We start from the raw sequence: 20,560 nt of genomic DNA on the forward strand, positions 1-20,560 counted from the left end.
GTCTGATCGTGTGAATTCTTATCCCTGGGTTATATGTGCATATGTCACACATCTGCAGCAGTGGTAGCACCCCCATATTTGGCGGAGCCAGCTTCCTCCTATATTTCTAGGTAGATACTAAAGTGGCTATGGACCAACCTGTCTTGTAGGCTGCGTCCCCTGCGATATGTAATCTTTGGGGTCTCCAAAATGGCATAATTAATATCAGGATCCAATTGGAGAATGCCCAATTGGATCCTTGGCTGCTCCATAATAGGTGGCAATCAGAGGTATTGGGTAAGCCACATTCTGTTTTTTACGGGGGTATAGGAGTTCTGTTCGATTGCTCTTAAGGGCTCTCTGGTAGTCCCTTTTCAAAACCTATTTAGGGTATCCCCTTTCTAGGAACCTTTCTCTGAGGTCTCCAGCTTGTTGTTTAAAATTGTCTAAGGATGAAAAGTTCCTCCTAATCCTCAGACATTGCCCAATTGGGATTCCCTGTCTTAGGGGTTGCGGGTGATGGCTATCCCTATGAGCAGTGGGTTTCCTATATGTTTTAGTTTGTATTTTCACCTCCAACCCCTTTTCTGATCTGAATATCCAAAAAGGGTAAAGTATTGTCTTTTGGTTCTGAAGTAAATTGTAAATCTATGTCATTCTTGTTAATGGCTAGTATCAAGTCATCATAACCATCCCTTCCTCCTTTCCAGATAACAAAGACATTGTCAATGTATCTGGCCCACATGACAATACCTAAAGTGGATGGGATCGGTGGTTCCCTGAATACAATATTCTTCCACCAGCCTAGGAAAAGATTTGCATATGATGGGGCACAGGGGCTCCCCATCGCAGTGCCCCTGAGCTGGTGGTAGAAGATTCCATCAAACAAGAAGTAGTTCTGTGTCAATGTGAATTCAAGTAAACTCAGCACAAACTAATTATGTGCCTGAAACTGACATCCTCTGGTATTTAAAGATTCCACCACTGCCTTCAGCCCTGATGGTGTGGGATCAAAGAGTACAGGGCTGCAACGTCAATTGACCCAAGGAGTGCTTCCTCTTCAAGAAAGACTCCCTCTAGGCGACCTAGGAAATCCCCTGTGTCCCTCACTTAGGAAGCCAGAGTCTTCACAAAGGGTGCCAAAATTTAGTCAATGTAAATTCAAAAATTTTGGCTCAGGCTATTAATGCCTGACACAATTGGACGCCCCTTTAATGGGGTAGTCCCCTTGTGGACCTTTGGTAAACTGTAAAAGATTGCCACTTTGCGATGTTTACATTGAATGAAGTCAAACTCTTCCTCAGAAATCAGACCCTCACTTTTAGCTGCCCGCAAAATGGTCATCAGTTTCTTTTGGTATAATTAAGTAGGGTCCGACTTGAGTTTAATAACTAGCTCTTTATTTCTTTCCAAAGAAGACAGAGCTTTAAACTTCTTTGTACAGTTAAATTTACATTTATTGAGCGTAGGATTTTTTAGCTCACAGGTAACCCGATTCACAAATACGTCTATGCAGGAGGGGTCTCCCATTGGTGGCATTCTACAGCTTTTGTTTTTTAGTGCCGTAAACGGGCCTTTTCCTTCTTGAGGGGCACTTTCCCCTAAACTATACAGGAGATGCACATCCTGCAAGACGTCTACTGGAATACCCAATTCCTTACTTTCTCTTTTATTCAAGAGTTGAAAGTGTTTCCGCCATCTCAGCTTTCTTACAAATAAATTGAGATCTTTCACCCAATTGAACAGATTAAATGATGATGTCGGTACAAAATAAAATGCCCCTACTAAGTATCTTCATTTCTGCCGCCTGTAAGCGTTTGGTTGATAGACTTAATATCTGACTGGATTGATTAGGGGTATCGGTGTGTGAAGAGGGGACTTGGGTGGATTGCATGTTCTCAACTGGTATGAATTTCCTTCAAAAAATCGCTAACCCATGCTCTCCTGGCCACTTTGTGAGCCTCTTCCCTTTTGGCATTCTCTCCCTTTTCCTCTACTCCTCTGTCCCCCCTCTCTCTCTTTCTCCCCTTCTGAGAAACTTGAGGTCACATCTGAGTCTTTTTTTCTTTAATAGTGTACTCCGGTCTATAGTCGTATATACCAGATTCTCCCTAAAGTCTTGCAAATCCCGATTAAACTGGCGGTGTTTGCACTCTTTTAAGTGATACTGTTACTTCTCTAGGGAATTTTTAAGTTGTACCTCCTTATTACCGAACTCAGGTTCCTGTCCAAATTTTTTAATTAGCTCTATCTGTTCCCTCAATGTATTATCCAAGGAGGCCAGGGTAACCCTTTCCTCCTCCAAAAGCAGGTGCATGAGGCGGATGGAGCTATTAGTGGCCTCCTCCTCCCTTGTGTTTGCCTCTTTGTAGCAAAATAGTGGTTTTCCAATTCCAGGAGATAAAGAAAATTAATATTAAAAGTTATACACAGTGGGCATAATCAATTAAGACCTTTTTGCCAGTTTTCTGAGGTGAAAAAGTCCCCCATTTACACAAAACACAGCAATTTTTTAAAAATATAGGTGGGACATGGAAGGGAGTGGTGGGGCCTACAAGGCTGAGATATTAAATTTTATTTGCAAGAGAAAACTAGAATAAATTCCACTGAATTTGCATTTTTAAGAAATATGTAGCTCTTTATAAATTTTATACACCTTACACCAGCATATTCTTTTTAATACTGGCATAAGCAAAGTCATCATGTACTGTATGTACACTTACACAAAGCTATGAATCATTGAAAACACTTCCCCTGTGTACAGATATCAGTGACTGACAGCTATCTCTATATACCCACTATAGGAAGGCGCAAGGGTCCGTCATTGACGGAAGGTATGTGTCACCAAAGTTCCTGGCCTCGGTGAAGTAAGAGCCGGTATTTTCAGATGCCAGCGTCAGCTTCCAGAAGGTAGCCGTGAGAGAGAAGCTACCCCGGGAGCAATGGGCTGAGGTCGTCGCTCCGTTCCTGGCGTCTGGACCCCAGCACGTGTATTTTGACTTACTGGATGATCAAGCAGCTGGTTACCCGACAGTAAATGGTGAGATCCTGGTGAGACTGGGGGTGAATGTATTAGTTCGGGCCCAGCGTGTGCATCAGTGGGAGTTTAACCCGGCTGAGCCCGCAAGGCCCCAGTATTATACCCTATTACATCTGTTGCAAAAATGGCTGCAACCTTACATGCTGAGTCCCACTGCTATGTTGGACCGTCTGTTGGCTAATATGTTCTGGAGGGCTTTGCCGTAACCCCTCCAGCACTGGATCAGGCCAGGTGTCTCCTGGTAATGCCCTTGAGATGGTGGACCTGGTGGAACTCTATGAGGCTACCAGGAATTTGAAAGGGGTTTTGTTTGGGAGGGGGGCAGCCAAACCCCAGCAATCTCCATCCCAGACCCAGAGACTTGTGCCAACCAAGCCCACCCGGGGTGTACACCCCCGTAGACCCAGCTCTGATAGTATGCTGGCGATGTCAGGAACCTGGCCATGTAAGGGCCGACTGTCACCATCGGGGCAAACCTATGGAGACTTACTATAGATTCTGCAACTCGTTGTACGCCAGGAAACTGTGTGCATCAGGTATTCCAGAGACTATAGACAATAACCACGTGTGCCAGGTAGAAGTGGGAGACACTCTGGCAGTGTCTTTGTTGGACTCAGGGAGTCTGGTGTACCTGGTAAGAGCTACCCTGGTTCGGCCCGACAAGTATACTCGTGTGCATACATGGATATTTAAAGGACTATCCCACCAACCTGGGGTCTCTATCCACGGGAGGCGGCAAGTGGACCCATGAGGTGGCTTTTGACACCACTTTACCTAATGAACTAATAATAGGGAGAGACTCTCCAGGCTTACTGGCCCTGTGGCAGGCTGTAAGAGTTGTTGATGCCTCTGAGTCAGGGGTAATTTCAGCAGAGTGGCCTGGCTCAGACGAGAGGCCAGAACCCTGGGAACCCGAGCCCAAAGGGCCAGCAGTAGGGGTGACCACCACTTCGGTGGAAGAGGGGCAGACAACCCCACTGAGTGTGTTGGTAGGAGCCATTGAGGACTTGCCGTCGGGTCCTGAATTGGCAGACCTCAATGTCTCTAGTGAAAATTTTGGAAATGCACAACACAGGGACCCAAACTTATCCCGGGCCTGGGAGAATGTTGTAATAATGAACCACAAAAACCTGGGACCGAGTCGATGTTTCCCTGTATTGTCGTTCACCAGGAAATGCTGCATCGGGTAAACCAACTACGGGGTGAGCATATTGAACAGCTGGTGGTGCCCAAGGCGTATCGCAAGCTCGTATTGGAGCTTGCCCACCAACATGTTCTTTAGGGTCACTTGGGGTGGCAGAAAACGCAGGACCGGATACTACAGCGGTTTTAATGGCCCAGTGTGTTCAGAGAGGTAGAAGAGTTTTGTAAGTCTTGCCCAAGCTGCCAGATAAATAGCCCCCAGCCACATTTCCAGAGCCCCCTGGTGCCTCTCCTGATTATCGAGGTTTCTTTCGAGCGAATCGCTATGGATCTCATAGGCCCAGTACCGAAGTCCGCTAGAGGGCAACTACACATCTTAGTCGTCCTCGATTACGCCACTCAGTACTCGCTGGCGGCAGCACAGTTTCTAGGTAAAATTTCTCTCAGGGCGAGTGTCAAAAAAACTCCCCCCACCCACATCAAAACTGCTCGATGAAATCATATCAGAAGAGTACTTGCAACCATCTCACCAAATATTTTCATTTTTTTATGCTTAACACAAGATTTATTGAGAGCAAAAGAAAATCATAAATTACCCACAGTGGCCCCCATTTTCATGTCCCCTGCATTGGCCCCCAACCCCATTGTAATTAATGTCCCCCCACAGTTTCTCCCCATTGTAAAAAATGTGTAACCACATTGCACAGTCATGGTGATGCACCCACTGTCCAGGTCTGTCCCACAGACTCAGGCTCTCACAGCAGGCTTCTTTCTCAGCACTGCTCCGGGCGGGCGGTAACAGGCAGGCACTGCGGGCGGCGGCGCTCACTCACTGTACGTCACGTGCCTCCGCCTCCTAGTGGGAGGAGCAGGCTCGTGAGGTCAGTGAGCGCTGCCCTCACGTACCCGGGCTGAGTGACTGGTGAGGTACGGACACAGTAATTAAGAGAGGAGCGCAGGTCGCAGGGCAGGAGAGATCCGAGGGAGGGAGCCAGGGTGCAGGAGAGTCACAGAGGAACGGAGCCCTCAGCAACAAAGGGGCGCTCTAGGCGGTGGCCCTGCCAGCGCCCCCCTTCTGACAGCGCCCCGGGCGGCCACCCGGCCCGCCCGTTACATGAAACGGCCCTGGCTGGCAGTGCCCTCTGCGACATAAAGTACAGACCAAAAGTTTGGACACACCTTCTCATTCAAAGAGTTTTCTTTATTTTCATGACTATGAAAATTGTAGATTCACACTGAAGGCATCAAAACTATGAATTAACACATGTGGAATTATATACATAACAAAAAAGTGTGAAACAACTGAAAATATGTTATATTCTAGGTTCTTCAAAGTAGCCACCTTTTGCTTTGATTACTGCTTTGCACGCTCTTGGCATTCTCTTGTTGAGCTTCAAGAGGTAGTGACCTGAAATGGTCTTCCAACAGTCTTGAAGGAGTTCCCAGAGATGCTTAGCACTTGTTGGCCCTTTTGCCTTCACTCTGCAGACCAGCTCACCCCATCACTCTCCTTCATGGTCTGATAGCCCTTACACAGCCTGGAGGTGTGTTTGGGGTCATTGTCCTGTTGAAAAATAAATGATGGTCCAACTAAACGCAAACCGGATGGAATAGCATGCCGCTGCAAGATGCTGTGGTAGACATGCTGGTTCAGTATGCCTTCATTTTTGAATAAATCCCCAACAGTGTCACCAGCAAAGCACCCCCACACCATCACACCTCCTCCTCCATGCTTCACGGTGGGAACCAGGCATGTAGAGTCCATCCATTCACCTTTTCTGCGTCGCACAAAGACACGGTGGTTGGAACCAAAGATCTCAAATTTGGACTCATCAGACCAAAGCACAGATTTTCACTGGTCTAATGTCCATTTCTTGTGTTCTTTAGCCCAAACAAGTCTCTTCTGCTTGTTGCCTGTCCTTAGCAGTGGTTTCCTAGCAGATATTCTACCATGAAGACCTGATTCACACAGTCTCCTCTTAACAGTTGTTCTAGAGATGTGTCTGCTGCTAGAACTCTGTGTGGCATTGACCTGGTCTCTAATCTGAGCTGCTGTTAACCTGCGATTTCTGAGGCTGGTGACTCGGATGAACTTATCCTCCGCAGCAGAGGTGACTCTTGGTCTTCCTTTCCTGGGGCGGTCCGCATGTGAGCCAGTTTCTTTGTAGCGCTTGATGGTTTTTGTGACTGCACTTGGGGACACTTTCAAAGTTTTTTCAATTTTTCGGACTGACTGACCTTCATTTCTTAAAGTAATGATGGCCACTCGTTTTTATTTACTTAGCTGCTTTTTTCCTGCCATAATACAAATTCTAACAGTCTATTCAGTAGGACTATCAGCTGTGTATCCACCTGATTTCTCCACAACGCAACTGATGGTCCCAACCCCATTTATAAGGCAAGAAATCCCACTTATTAAACCTGACAGGGCACACCTGTGAAGTGAAAACCATTTTAGGTGACTACTAGAGTTGAGCGAACACCTGGATGTTCGGGTTCGAGAAGTTCGGCCGAACATCCCGGAAATGTTCGGGTTCGGGATCCGAACCCGATCCGAACTTCGTCCCGAACCCGAACCCCATTGAAGTCAATGGGGACCCGAACTTTTCGGCACTAAAACGGCTGTAAAACAGCCCAGGAAAGGGCTAGAGGGCTGCAAAAGGCAGCAACATGTAGGTAAATCCCCTGCAAACAAATGTGGATAGGGAAATGAATTAAAATAAAAATTAAATAAATAAAAATTAACCAAAATCAATTGGAGAGAGGTTCCATAGCAGAGAATCTGGCTTCCCGTCACCCACCACTGCAACAGTCCATTTTCATAAATTTAGGCCCAGCACCCAGGCAGAGGAGAGAGGTCCCGTAACAGAGGATCTGGCTTCATGTCACCAGAGAATCAGTCTGCATGTCATAGCAGAGAATCAGGCTTCACGTCAGCCACCACTGCAACAATCCATTGGCATATATTTAGGCCTAGCACACAGGCAGAGGAGAGAGGTCCCGTAACAGACAATCTGGCTTCATGTCAGCAGAGAATCAGTCTGCATGTCATAGCAGAGAATGAGGCTTCACGTCACCCACCACTGCAACAGTCCATTTTCATAAATTTAGGCCCAGCACCCAGGCAGAGGAGAGAGGTCCCGTAACAGAGAATCTGGCTTCATGTCAGCAGAGAATCAGTCTGCATGTCATAGCAGAGAATGAGGCTTCACGTCAGCCACCACTGCAACAGTCCATTGGCATATATTTAGGCCCAGCACCCAGGCAGAGGAGGGAGGTCCCGTAACAGAGAATCTGGCTTCATGTCAGCAGAGAATCAGTCTGCATGTCATAGCAGAGAATGAGGCTTCACGTCAGCCACCACTGCAACAGTCCATTGGCATATATTTAGGCCCAGCACACACACAGGCAGAGGAGAGAGGTCCCGTAACAGAGAATCTGTCTTCATGTCAGCAGAGAATTAGTCTGCATGTCATAGCAGAGAATGAGGCTTCACGTCAGCCACCACTGCAACAGTCCATTGGCATATATTTAGGCCCAGCACCCAGGCAGAGGAGGGAGGTCCCGTAACAGAGAATCTGTCTTCATGTCAGCAGAGAATTAGTCTGCATGTCATAGCAGAGAATGAGGCTTCACGTCAGCCACCACTGCAACAGTCCATTGGCATATATTTAGGCCCAGCACACACACAGGCAGAGGAGAGAGGTCCCGTAACAGAGGATCTGGCTTCATGTCAGCAGAGAATCAGTCTGCATGTCATAGCAGAGAATGAGGCTTCACGTCAGCCACCACTGCAACAGTCCATTGGCATATATTTAGGCCTAGCACACAGGCAGAGGAGAGAGGTCCCGTAACAGACAATCTGGCTTCATGTCAGCAGAGAATCAGTCTGCATGTCATAGCAGAGAATGAGGCTTCACGTCACCCACCACTGCAACAGTCCATTGGCATATATTTAGGCCTAGCACACAGGCAGAGGAGAGAGGTCCCGTAACAGACAATCTGGCTTCATGTCAGCAGAGAATCAGTCTGCATGTCATAGCAGAGAATGAGGCTTCACGTCACCCACCACTGCAACAGTCCATTGGCATATATTTAGGCCTAGCACACAGGCAGAGCAGAGAGGTCCCGTAACAGACAATCTGGCTTCATGACAGCAGAGAATCAGTCTGCATGTCATAGCAGAGAATGAGGCTTCACGTCACCCACCACTGCAACAGTCCATTGGCATATATTTAGGCCTAGCACACAGGCAGAGCAGAGAGGTCCCGTAACAGACAATCTGGCTTCATGTCAGCAGAGAATCAGTCTGCATGTCATAGCAGAGAATGAGGCTTCACGTCACCCACCACTGCAACAGTCCATTGGCATATATTTAGGCCTAGCACACAGGCAGAGCAGAGAGGTCCCGTAACAGAGGATCTGGCTTCATGTCAGCAGAGAATCAGTCTGCATGTCATAGCAGAGAATCAGGCTTCACATCAGCCACCACTGCAACAGTCCATTGTCATAAATTTAGGCCCAGCACCCAGGCAGAGGAGAGAGGTCCCGTAACAGACAATCTGGCTTCATGTCAGCAGAGAATTAGTCTGCATGTCATAGCAGAGAATCAGGCTTCATGTCAGCCACCACTGCAACAGTCCATTGGCATATATTTAGGCCTAGCACACAGGCAGAGGAGAGGTTCATTCAACTTTGGGTAGCCTCGCAATATAATGGTAAAATGAAAATAAAAATAGGATTGAATGAGGAAGTGCCCTGGAGTCCAATAATATATGGTTATGGGGAGGTAGTTAATGTCTAATCTGGACAAGGGACGGACAGGTCCTGTGGGATCCATGCCTGGTTCATTTTTATGAACGTCAGCTTGTCCACATTGGCTGTAGACAGGCGGCTGCGTTTGTCTGTAATGACGCCCCCTGCCGTGCTGAATACACGTTCAGACAAAACGCTGGCTGCCGGGCAGGCCAGCACCTCCAAGGCATAAAAGGCTAGCTCTGGCCACGTGGACAATTTAGAGACCCAGAAGTTGAATGGGGCCGAACCATCAGTCAGTACGTGGAGGGGTGTGCACACGTACTGTTCCACCATGTTAGTGAAATGTTCCTCCTGCTAACACGTTGGGTATCAGGCGGTGGTGCAGTTAGCTGTGGCGTGTTGACAAAAGTTTTCCACATCTCTGCCATGCTAACCCTGCCCTCAGAGGAGCTGGCCGTGACACAGCTGCCTTGGCGACCTCTTGCTCCTCCTCTGCCTTGGCCTTGGGCTTCCACTTGTTCCCCTGTGACATTTGGGAATGCTCTCAGTAGCGCGTCTACCAACGTGCGCTTGTACTCGCGCATCTTCCTATCACGCTCCAGTGCAGGAAGTAAGGTGGGCACATTGTCTTTGTAGCGTGGATCCAGCAGGGTGGCAACCCAGTAGTCCGCACAGGTTAAAATGTGGGCAACTCTGCTGTCGTTGCGCAGGCACTGCAGCATGTAGTCGCTCATGTGTGCCAGGCTGCCCAGGGATAAGGACAAGCTGTCCTCTGTGGGAGGCGTATCGTCATCGTCCTGCCTTTCCCCCCAGCCACGCACCAGTGATGGACCCGAGCTGCGTTGGGTGCCACCCCGCTGTGACCATGCTTCATCCTCCTCCTCCTCCACCTCCTCCTCATCCTCGTCCTCCTCGTCCTCCAGTAGTGGGCCCTGGCTGGCCACATTTGTACCTGGCCTCTGCTGTTGCCAAAAACCTCCCTCTGAGTCACTTCGAAGAGACTGGCCTGAAAGTGCTAAAAATGACCCCTCTTCCTCCTCCTCCTCCTCCTCCTCCTCCTGGGCCACCTCCTCTTCCATCATCGCCCTAAGTGTTTTCTCAAGGAGAAATAGAAGTGGTATTGTAACGCTGATAACGGTGTCATCGCCACTGGCCATGTTGGTGGAGTACTCGAAACAGCGCAACAGGGCACACAGGTCTCGCATGGAGGCCCAGTCATTGGTGGTGAAGTGGTGCTGTTCTGTAGTGCGACTGACCCGTGCGTGCTGCAGCTGAAACTCCACTATGGCCTGCTGCTGCTCGCACAGTCTGTCCAGCATGTGCAAGGTGGAGTTCCACCTGGTGGGCACGTCGCATATGAGGCGGTGAGCGGGAAGGCCGAAGTTACGCTGTAGCGCAGACAGGCGAGCAGCAGCAGGATGTGAACGCCGGAAGCGCGAACAGACGGCCCGCACTTTATGCAGCAGCTCTGACATGTCGGGGTAGTTGTGAATGAACTTCTGCACCACCAAATTCAGCACATGCGCCAAGCAAGGGATGTGCGTCAAATTGGCTAGTCCCAGAGCTGCAACGAGATTTCGCCCATTATCACACACCACCAGGCCGGGCTTGAGGCTCACCGGCAGCAACCACTCGTCGGTCTGTTGTTCAATACCCCGCCACAACTCCTGTGCGGTGTGGGGCCTGTCCCCCAAACATATGAGTTTCAGAATGGCCTGCTGACGTTTACCCCGGGCTGTGCTGAAGTTGGTGGTGAAGGTGTGTGGCTGACTGGATGAGCAGGTGGAAGAAGAGGAGGAGGAAGCCGAGAAGGAGGAGGTGGCAACAGGAGGCAAAGAATGTTGCCCTGCGATCCTTGGCGGCGGAAGGACGTGCGCCAAACAGCTCTCCGCCTGGGGCCCAGCTGCCACTACATTTACCCAGTGTGCAGTTAGGGAGATATAGCGTCCCTGGCCGTGCTTACTGGTCCACGTATCTGTGGTTAGGTGGACCTTGCTACAGATGGCGTTGCGCAGTGCACACTTGATTTTATGGGATACTTGGTTGTGCAGGGAAGGCACGGCTCTCTTGGAGAAGTAGTGCCGGCTGGGAACAACATACTGTGGGACAGCAAGCGACATGAGCTGTTTGAAGCTGTCTGTGTCCACCAGCCTAAATGACAGCATTTCATAGGCCAGTAGTTTAGAAATGCTGGCATTCAGGGCCAGGGATCGAGGGTGGCTAGGTGGGAATTTACGCTTTCTATCAAATGTTTGTGAGATGGAGAGCTGAACGCTGGCGTGTGACATGGTTGAGACGCTTGGTGACGGAGGTGGTGGTGGTGGTGTTGGTGGTACATCCCCTGTTTGCTGGGCGGCAGGTGCCAACGTTCCTCCAGAGGCGGAGGAAGAGGCCGAGGCGGCAGCAGCAGAATAGGCCGAGGCGGCAGCAGCAGAAGAGGTAGCAGGGGGAGCCTGAGTGACTTCCTTGGTTTTAAGGTGTTTACTCCACTGCAGTTCATGCTTTGCATGCAGGTGCCTGGTCATGCAGGTTGTGCTCAGGTTCAGAACGTTAATGCCTCGCTTCAGGCTCTGATGGCACAGCGTGCAAACCACTCGGGTCTTGTCGTCAGCACATTGTTTGAAGAAGTGCCATGCCAGGGAACTCCTTGAAGCTGCCTTTGGGGTGCTCGGTCCCAGATGGCGGCGGTCAGTAGCAGGCGGAGTCTCTTGGCGGCGGGTGTTCTGCTTTTGCCCACTGCTCCCTCTTTTGCTACGCTGTTGGCTCGGTCTCACCACTGCCTCTTCCTCCGAACTGTGAAAGTCAGTGGCACGACCTTCATTCCATGTGGGGTCTAGGACCTCATCGTCCCCTGCATCGTCTTCCACCCAGTCTTGATCCCTGACCTCCTGTTCAGTCTGCACACTGCAGAAAGACGCAGCAGTTGGCACCTGTGTTTCGTCATCATCAGAGACATGCTGAGGTGGTATTCCCATGTCCTCATCATCAGGAAACATAAGTGGTTGTGCGTCAGTGCATTCTATGTCTTTCACCGCTGGGGAAGGGCTAGGTGGATGCCCTTGGGAAACCCTGCCAGCGGAGTCTTCAAACAGCATAAGAGACTGCTGCATAACTTGAGGCTGAGACAGTTTCCCTGGTATGCATGGGGGTGATGTGACAGACTGATGGGGTTGGTTTTCAGGCGCCATCTGTGCGCTTTCTGCAGAAGACTGGGTGGGAGATAATGTGAACGTGCTGGATCCACTGTCGGCCACCCAATTGACTAATGCCTGTACCTGCTCAGGCCTTACCATCCTTAGAACGGCATTGGGCCCCACCATATATCGCTGTAAATTCTGGCGGCTACTGGGACCTGAGGTAGTTGGTACACTAGGACGTGTGGATGTGGCAGAACGGCCACGTCCTCTCCCAGCACCAGAGGGTCCACTAACACCACCACGACCATGTCCACGTCCGCGTCCCTTACTAGATGTTTTTCTCATTGTTATGGTTCACCACAACAACAAATATATTATTTGGCCCAATGTATTGTATTCAAATTCAGCGGGATATAAATTTGAGGCCTAGTATTTAGGCGCTGGGTGACCGGTATGGATTTAGTGACAGAATTAGACTTGGAAATGCACAGAAGCGTGTGTGTGAAGTTATTCTGAATGACCCAATGTGCACCTTCAATATGATCTACCCTTTTAGGGATAGATTTCAAATAGCTCTGATATAGCAGAAACGACTAAATTATGAAATTGCTAAATTGGGAATTGTATTTCAACCCAGAACAAAAAATGTGCTTTGACGGACACTAAATAACTTTCCCAGCCACAACAGGACAGCGGTAACGAGAGATTTAGCGGGATATAAATTTGAGGCCTAGTATTTAGGCGCTGGGTGACAGGTATGGGTTTAGTGACAGAATTAGACTTGGAAATACACAGTAGCGGGTGTGTGTGAAGTTATTCTGAATGACCCTATGTGCACCTTCAATATGATCTACCCTTTTAGGGATAGATTTCAAATAGCTCTGATATAGCAGAAACCACTAAATTATGAAATTGCTAAATTGGGAATTGTATTTCAACCCAGAAGAAAAAATGTGCTTTGACGGACACTAAATAACTTTCCCAGCTACAACAGGACAGCGGTAACGAGAGATTTAGCAGGATATAAATTTGAGGCCAAGTATTTAGGCGCTGGGTGACAGGTATGGGTTTAGTGACAGAATTAGACTTGAAAATACACAGTAGCGGGTGTGTGTGAAGTTATTCTGAATGACCCAATGTGCACCTTGAATATTATATACCCTTTTAGGGATAGATTTCAAATAGCTCTGATATAGCAGAAACCACTAAATTATGAAATTGCTAAATTGGGAATTGTACTTCAACCCAGAACAAAAAATGTGCTTTGACGGACACTAAATATCTTTCCAAGCAACAACAGTACAGCGGTAACGAGAGATTTAGCAGGATATAAATTTGAGGCCTAGTATTTAGGCGCTGGGTGACAGGTATGGGTTTAGTGACAGAATTAGACTTGGAAATACACAGTAGCGGGTGTGTGTGAAGTTATTCTGAATGACCCAATGTGCACCTTGAATATTATATACCCTTTTAGGGATAGATTTCAAATAGCTCTGATATAGCAGAAACCACTAAATTATGAAATTGCTAAATTGGGAATTGTATTTCAACCCAGAACAAGAAATGTGCTTGAACGGACACTAAATAACTCGCCCAGCTACAGCACTAAGGACAGATTTAGCGGGATATAAATTTGAGGCCTAGTATTTAGGCGCTGGGTGACAGGTATGGGTTTAGTGCCAGAATTAGACTTGGAAATACACAGTAGCGGGTGTGTGTGAAGTTATTCTGAATGACCCAATGTGCACCTTGAATATTATATACCCTTTTAGGGATAGATTTCAAATAGCTCTGATATAGCAGAAACCACTAAATTATGAAATTGCTAAATTGGGAATTGTATTTCAACCCAGAACAAGAAATGTGCTTGAACGGACACTAAATAACTCGCCCAGCTACAGCACTAAGGACAGATTTAGCGGGATATAAATTTGAGGCCTAGTATTTAGGCGCTGGGTGACAGGTATGGGTTTAGTGCCAGAATTAGACTTGGAAATACACAGTAGCGGGTGTGTGTGAAGTTATTCTGAATGACCCAATGTGCACCTTGAATATTATATACCCTTTTAGGGATAGATTTCAAATAGCTCTGATATAGCAGAAACCACTAAATTATGAAATTGCTAAATTGGGAATTGTATTTCAACCCAGAACAAGAAATGTGCTTGAACGGACACTAAATAACTCGCCCAGCTACAGCACTAAGGACAGATTTAGCGGGATATAAATTTGAGGCCTAGTATTTAGGCGCTGGGTGACAGGTATGGGTTTAGTGCCAGAATTAGACTTGGAAATACACAGTAGCGGGTGTGTGTGAAGTTATTCTGAATGACCCTATGTGCACCTTGAATATTATATACCCTTTTAGGGATAGATTTCAAATAGCTCTGATATAGCAGAAACCACTAAATTATGAAATTGCTAAATTGGGAATTGTATTTCAACCCAGAACAAAAAATGTGCTTTGACGGACACTAAATATCTTGCCCAGCAACAACAGTACAGCGGTAACGAGAGATTTAGCAGGATATAAATTTGAGGCCTAGTATTTAGGCGCTGGGTGACAGGTATGGGTTTAGTGACAGAATTAGACTTGAAAATACACAGTAGCGGGTGTGTGTGAAGTTATTCTGAATGACCCAATGTGCACCTTGAATATTATATACCCTTTTAGGGATAGATTTCAAATAGCTCTGATATAGCAGAAACCACTAAATTATGAAATTGCTAAATTGGGAATTGTACTTCAACCCAGAACAAAAAATGTGCTTTGACGGACACTAAATATCTTTCCAAGCAACAACAGTACAGCGGTAACGAGAGATTTAGCAGGATATAAATTTGAGGCCTAGTATTTAGGCGCTGGGTGACAGGTATGGGTTTAGTGACAGAATTAGACTTGGAAATACACAGTAGCGGGTGTGTGTGAAGTTATTCTGAATGACCCAATGTGCACCTTGAATATTATATACCCTTTTAGGGATAGATTTCAAATAGCTCTGATATAGCAGAAACCACTAAATTATGAAATTGCTAAATTGGGAATTGTATTTCAACCCAGAACAAGAAATGTGCTTGAACGGACACTAAATAACTCGCCCAGCTACAGCACTAAGGACAGATTTAGCGGGATATAAATTTGAGGCCTAGTATTTAGGCGCTGGGTGACAGGTATGGGTTTAGTGCCAGAATTAGACTTGGAAATACACAGTAGCGGGTGTGTGTGAAGTTATTCTGAATGACCCAATGTGCACCTTGAATATTATATACCCTTTTAGGGATAGATTTCAAATAGCTCTGATATAGCAGAAACCACTAAATTATGAAATTGCTAAATTGGGAATTGTATTTCAACCCAGAACAAGAAATGTGCTTGAACGGACACTAAATAACTCGCCCAGCTACAGCACTAAGGACAGATTTAGCGGGATATAAATTTGAGGCCTAGTATTTAGGCGCTGGGTGACAGGTATGGGTTTAGTGCCAGAATTAGACTTGGAAATACACAGTAGCGGGTGTGTGTGAAGTTATTCTGAATGACCCAATGTGCACCTTGAATATTATATACCCTTTTAGGGATAGATTTCAAATAGCTCTGATATAGCAGAAACCACTAAATTATGAAATTGCTAAATTGGGAATTGTATTTCAACCCAGAACAAAAAATGTGCTTTGACGGACACTAAATATCTTGCCCAGCAACAACAGTACAGCGGTAACGAGAGATTTAGCAGGATATAAATTTGAGGCCTAGTATTTAGGCGCTGGGTGACAGGTATGGGTTTAGTGACAGAATTAGACTTGAAAATACACAGTAGCGGGTGTGTGTGAAGTTATTCTGAATGACCCAATGTGCACCTTGAATATTATATACCCTTTTAGGGATAGATTTCAAATAGCTCTGATATAGCAGAAACCACTAAATTATGAAATTGCTAAATTGGGAATTGTACTTCAACCCAGAACAAAAAATGTGCTTTGACGGACACTAAATATCTTTCCAAGCAACAACAGTACAGCGGTAACGAGAGATTTAGCAGGATATAAATTTGAGGCCTAGTATTTAGGCGCTGGGTGACAGGTATGGGTTTAGTGACAGAATTAGACTTGGAAATAGACAGTAGCGGGTGTGTGTGAAGTTATTCTGAATGACCCAATGTGCACCTTGAATATTATATACCCTTTTAGGGATAGATTTCAAATAGCTCTGATATAGCAGAAACCACTAAATTATGAAATTGCTAAATTGGGAATTGTACTTCAACCCAGAACAAAAAATGTGCTTTGACGGACACTAAATAACTTTCCCAGCTACAACAGGACAGCGGTAACGAGAGATTTAGCGGGATATAAATTTGAGGCCTAGTATTTAGGCGCTGGGTGACCGGTATGGATTTAGTGACAGAATTAGACTGGGATATGGCCAAAAAATAACCACACTATTGCTGGTTAAATGCACTTGGTGACGGGCGCAGCTTGCCCCTGATGTAGTATATGGCCAAAAAATGAACAGACTATTGCTGGTTAAATGCACTTGGTGTCACAGCTTGACCAACCACACTACTGAGGGTTAAATGCACTTGGTGACGGGCGCAGCTTGCCCCTGATGTAGTATATGGCCAAAAAATAAACAGACTATTGCTGGTTAAATGCACTTGGTGTGACAGCTTCACCCTGATGTAGGCTTTAGCCAGAAAACAACCACACCATTGAGGGTTAAATGCACTTGGTGACAGGCGCAGCTTGCCCCTGATTTTGTATATGGCCAAAAAATGAACAGACTATTGCTGGTTAAATGCACTTGGTGTGACAGCTTCACCCTGATGTAGGCTTTAGCCAAAAAACAACCACACCATTGAGGGTTAAATGCACTTGGTGACAGGCGCAGCTTGCCCCTGATTTTGTATATGGCCAAAAAATGAACAGACTATTGCTGGTTAAATGCACTTGGTGTGACAGCTTCACCCTGATGTAGGCTTTAGCCAAAAAACAACCACACCATTGAGGGTTAAATGCACTTGGTGACAGGCGCAGCTTGCCCCTGATTTTGTATATGGCCAAAAAATGAACAGACTATTGCTGGTTAAATGCACTTGGTGTGACAGCTTCACCCTGATGTAGGCTTTAGCCAAAAAACAACCACACCATTGAGGGTTAAATGCACTTGGTCGCAGCTTGTGCTGGCGCACCACAAGACACAAAATGGCCGCCGATCACCCCAGAAAAATGTGACTGACAAACGGTCTGGGCAGCCTAAAAACAGTGAGCAATTGAGGATCAGCAGCTCAATGATCCACAGCTGCAGATCGATCAGTTAATCAAGTCCTTTGGAGGAGTTAATCTGCCTAATCTCGCCCTACTGTCGCAGCCGCAACCTCTCCCTACGCTAATCAGAGCAGAGTGACGGGCGGCGCTATGTGACTCCAGCTTAAATAGAGGCTGGGTCACATGGTGCTCTGGCCAATCACAGCCATGCCAATAGTAGGCATGGCTGTGATGGCCTCTTGGGGCAAGTAGTATGACGCTTGTTGATTGGCTGCTTTGCAGCCTTTCAAAAAGCGCCAAGAAAGCGTCACAAAAGCGCGAAGAAAGCGACGAACACCGAACCCGAACCCGGACTTTTACGAAAATGTCCGGGTTCGGGTCCGTGTCACGGACACCCCAAAATTCGGTACGAACCCGAACTATACAGTTCGAGTTCGCTCATCCCTAGTGACTACCTCTTGAAGCTCATCAAGAGAATGCCAAGAGTGTGCAAAGCAGTAATCAAAGCAAAAGGTGGCTACTTTGAAGAACCTAGAATATGACATATTTTCAGTTGTTTCACACTTTTTTGTTATGTATATAATTCTACATGTGTTAATTCATAGTTTTGATGCCTTCAGTGTGAATTTACAATTTTCATAGTCATAATAATAAAGAAAACTCTTTGAATGAGAAGGTGTGTCCAAACTATTGGTCTGTACTGTACATCAGACAAACTCATAGCTAAGGAGTTAATGGAGATGTGAGTCTACCGAGTGAGTCTACCTAAAGAGGTTCTGACTGATCAAGGGACCCCTTTTATGTGCAAGATCATGAGGGAACTCTGTAAGTTGCTCCATATAAAACAGCTACAGATGTCCGTGTATCATTCGCAAATGGATGGCCTGGTAGAGAGATTTAATCAAACATAAAAAAACATGTTAAAAAGAGTGGTGTCTAAGGAAGGGACAGACTGGGACCTTCTTCTGCCCTATCTCATGTTCGCAATGTGAGAGAGGCCCCAGGCCTCTACTGCGTTCTCGCCCTTTCTACTGCTATATGGCAGACACCCTCGCGGTCTGTTGGACATAGCCAAAGAAGCATGGGAACAACAACCCACACTGCACAAAAGTGTTATTGAGTACGTCACCCAGATGCAAGGACGGATGGAGACAGTGTTGCCTCTGGTCAGGGAGCATATGGAGGCAGCACAGCGAACCCAGTGTAGGGTATATAATCTGTAGGCTTGGGTCCAGAACTTTAACCGGGGTGATCAGGTTTTGGTTCTGGTACCAACCGTAGATAGTAAGTTCCTGGCTAGGTGGCAGGGGCCCTACGAGGTACTTAAGAAAGTGGGAGAGCTAAATTACAAGGTACACCAGTCAGGGCGACGAAAGCCGGAGCAGGTGTACCATGTGAATTTTCTAAAACCATGGAAAGATAGGGAGTCCTCTACTAAAGACAGCCTGCGGCCAGGTAAATAATAGTGATTGTCTGGGTCTAGACAGGGCTTCCTTCTGGGCAGATGATAAACTGTGCTGGGAATATTGTCTCATGGAGAGGCGGAAGGCAGCAGATTGCATCTCCATGCGGCATGTTGCATGAGTGCAGTTTCGTCTGATGCGAATAAACTCACCCTTAGGGATATTTTTAGCAACATGGGGAGGATGACAAGATGCCGCATGGAGAATTGTATTGCCCGTGGTTTCTTTGCGAAAAGTGCGGGTGTTTATTGAACCAGTACACTCGTTGCCCTCCAGAGACAAGTCCAAAAAGGAAATATAAATAGCATGAGAGTGCACAGTAAATTTCAAATTGCACACAGTGCAATTCAAAAACTCCTCAAAGAGTGGTATGGTCGCCACATCGCCCAACCATATAAACAGCAGGTCGTCGATGTAACGACCATACCATATCGTCATCCACAGTACCGACTGGGAAAGTCATCTACCCAAAGTGCAGGCTGTGGTGGACTCCCTTAGGAAGGCTGGACTGACAGCTAACCCAAAGAAATGCGCAATAGGGTTAGAGGAGACTTAATACCTGGGGGTAAATCATTGGACGTGGAGTTATTAACCCCAAGTGAATAAAATAGAGGTGATTCAGAATTGGCCACAACTTGTCACCACGAGGCAAGTTAAGTCGTTACTGGGAATAGTAGGCTATTATATGAGGTTCCCCATTTTGCAACTTTAGCGGCTCCGTTGACAGAGCTCTTGAAGGGACGGAAGTCCGTGATGGTCCGCTAGAATGACCAGGCGAAAGAGGCTTTTTCCACGTTGAAGTTGGTCCTGTGCGGGTCACCGGTTTTGGTGACACCCGACTTCAAGAGGGAGTTTCTGGTACAGACCGATGCCTCTGAAGTAGGCCTCGGAGCTGTAGTCTCTCAGGAAATCAATGGGGAGGAACATCCCATTGTTTTCATGAGCCGCAAACTCATCCCAGGCGAGACTAGGTACAGTATAGTGGAGAGAGAGTGCATGGCCATCAAATGGACACTTGAGTCTCTCCACTATTGTCTGGTGACTGACCACTCCCCTCTCAAGTGGATGAGTCAGACCAAAGAGAGGAATGCTCTGGTCACCAGATGGTTCTTGTCCTTAAAGAACTTCAAGTTCTCAGTGGAACACAGGGCAGGCCGCGTGCAGGGTACACTGTCCGGCAAGTGTTCACCCCTCAGGGTTGAATAAAGGGGGAAGGTATGTAGGAAGGTGCAAGGATCCGTCATTGACGGAAGGTATGTGTCATCGAGGTTCCTAGCCTCGGTGAAGTAAGAGCTGGTATTTTCAGGTGTCAGCGGCAGCTAATGCTGATTGACACTTTACTATTTTTGACACTTTACTATTTTAGTATGGCTGTAAAGCTGATTCGGGACGGCTATTACTGGGAGTAGGCAAAGTGCTAGGTAGGTGACTACTCCCCACTTTCCAGGCCGGGTCTTTACTGGCCTATAAAAACCCAGCCGGCAGTGTCAGCTGGAAGTGATTACTACTTTTTGACAGATGAGCTCTGGCAATCGCTGGTATGGGAACTGAGCTTTGTGCTGGGCTGGAAAGCTGATACCTGTGTCTTGGGAGTGCAGGCCACCTAAAGCCTGCATTTGGACTGCTGGAGGCAGAACTGCCGACAAGGTGACTTTTTTTTTATGCACAAACTTTTTACTCAGTGTGAACAACAAACAACAACCTTGCAAAGAGTGTTTTTGTTTGACCTTATGTGGGAATAAACATGGACATTTGAATTACAAACTTGTACTTTG

The sequence above is a fragment of the Bufo gargarizans genome, chromosome 1 (genome assembly GCF_014858855.1).
Source record: "Bufo gargarizans isolate SCDJY-AF-19 chromosome 1, ASM1485885v1, whole genome shotgun sequence".
Taxonomy (NCBI): domain Eukaryota; kingdom Metazoa; phylum Chordata; class Amphibia; order Anura; family Bufonidae; genus Bufo; species Bufo gargarizans.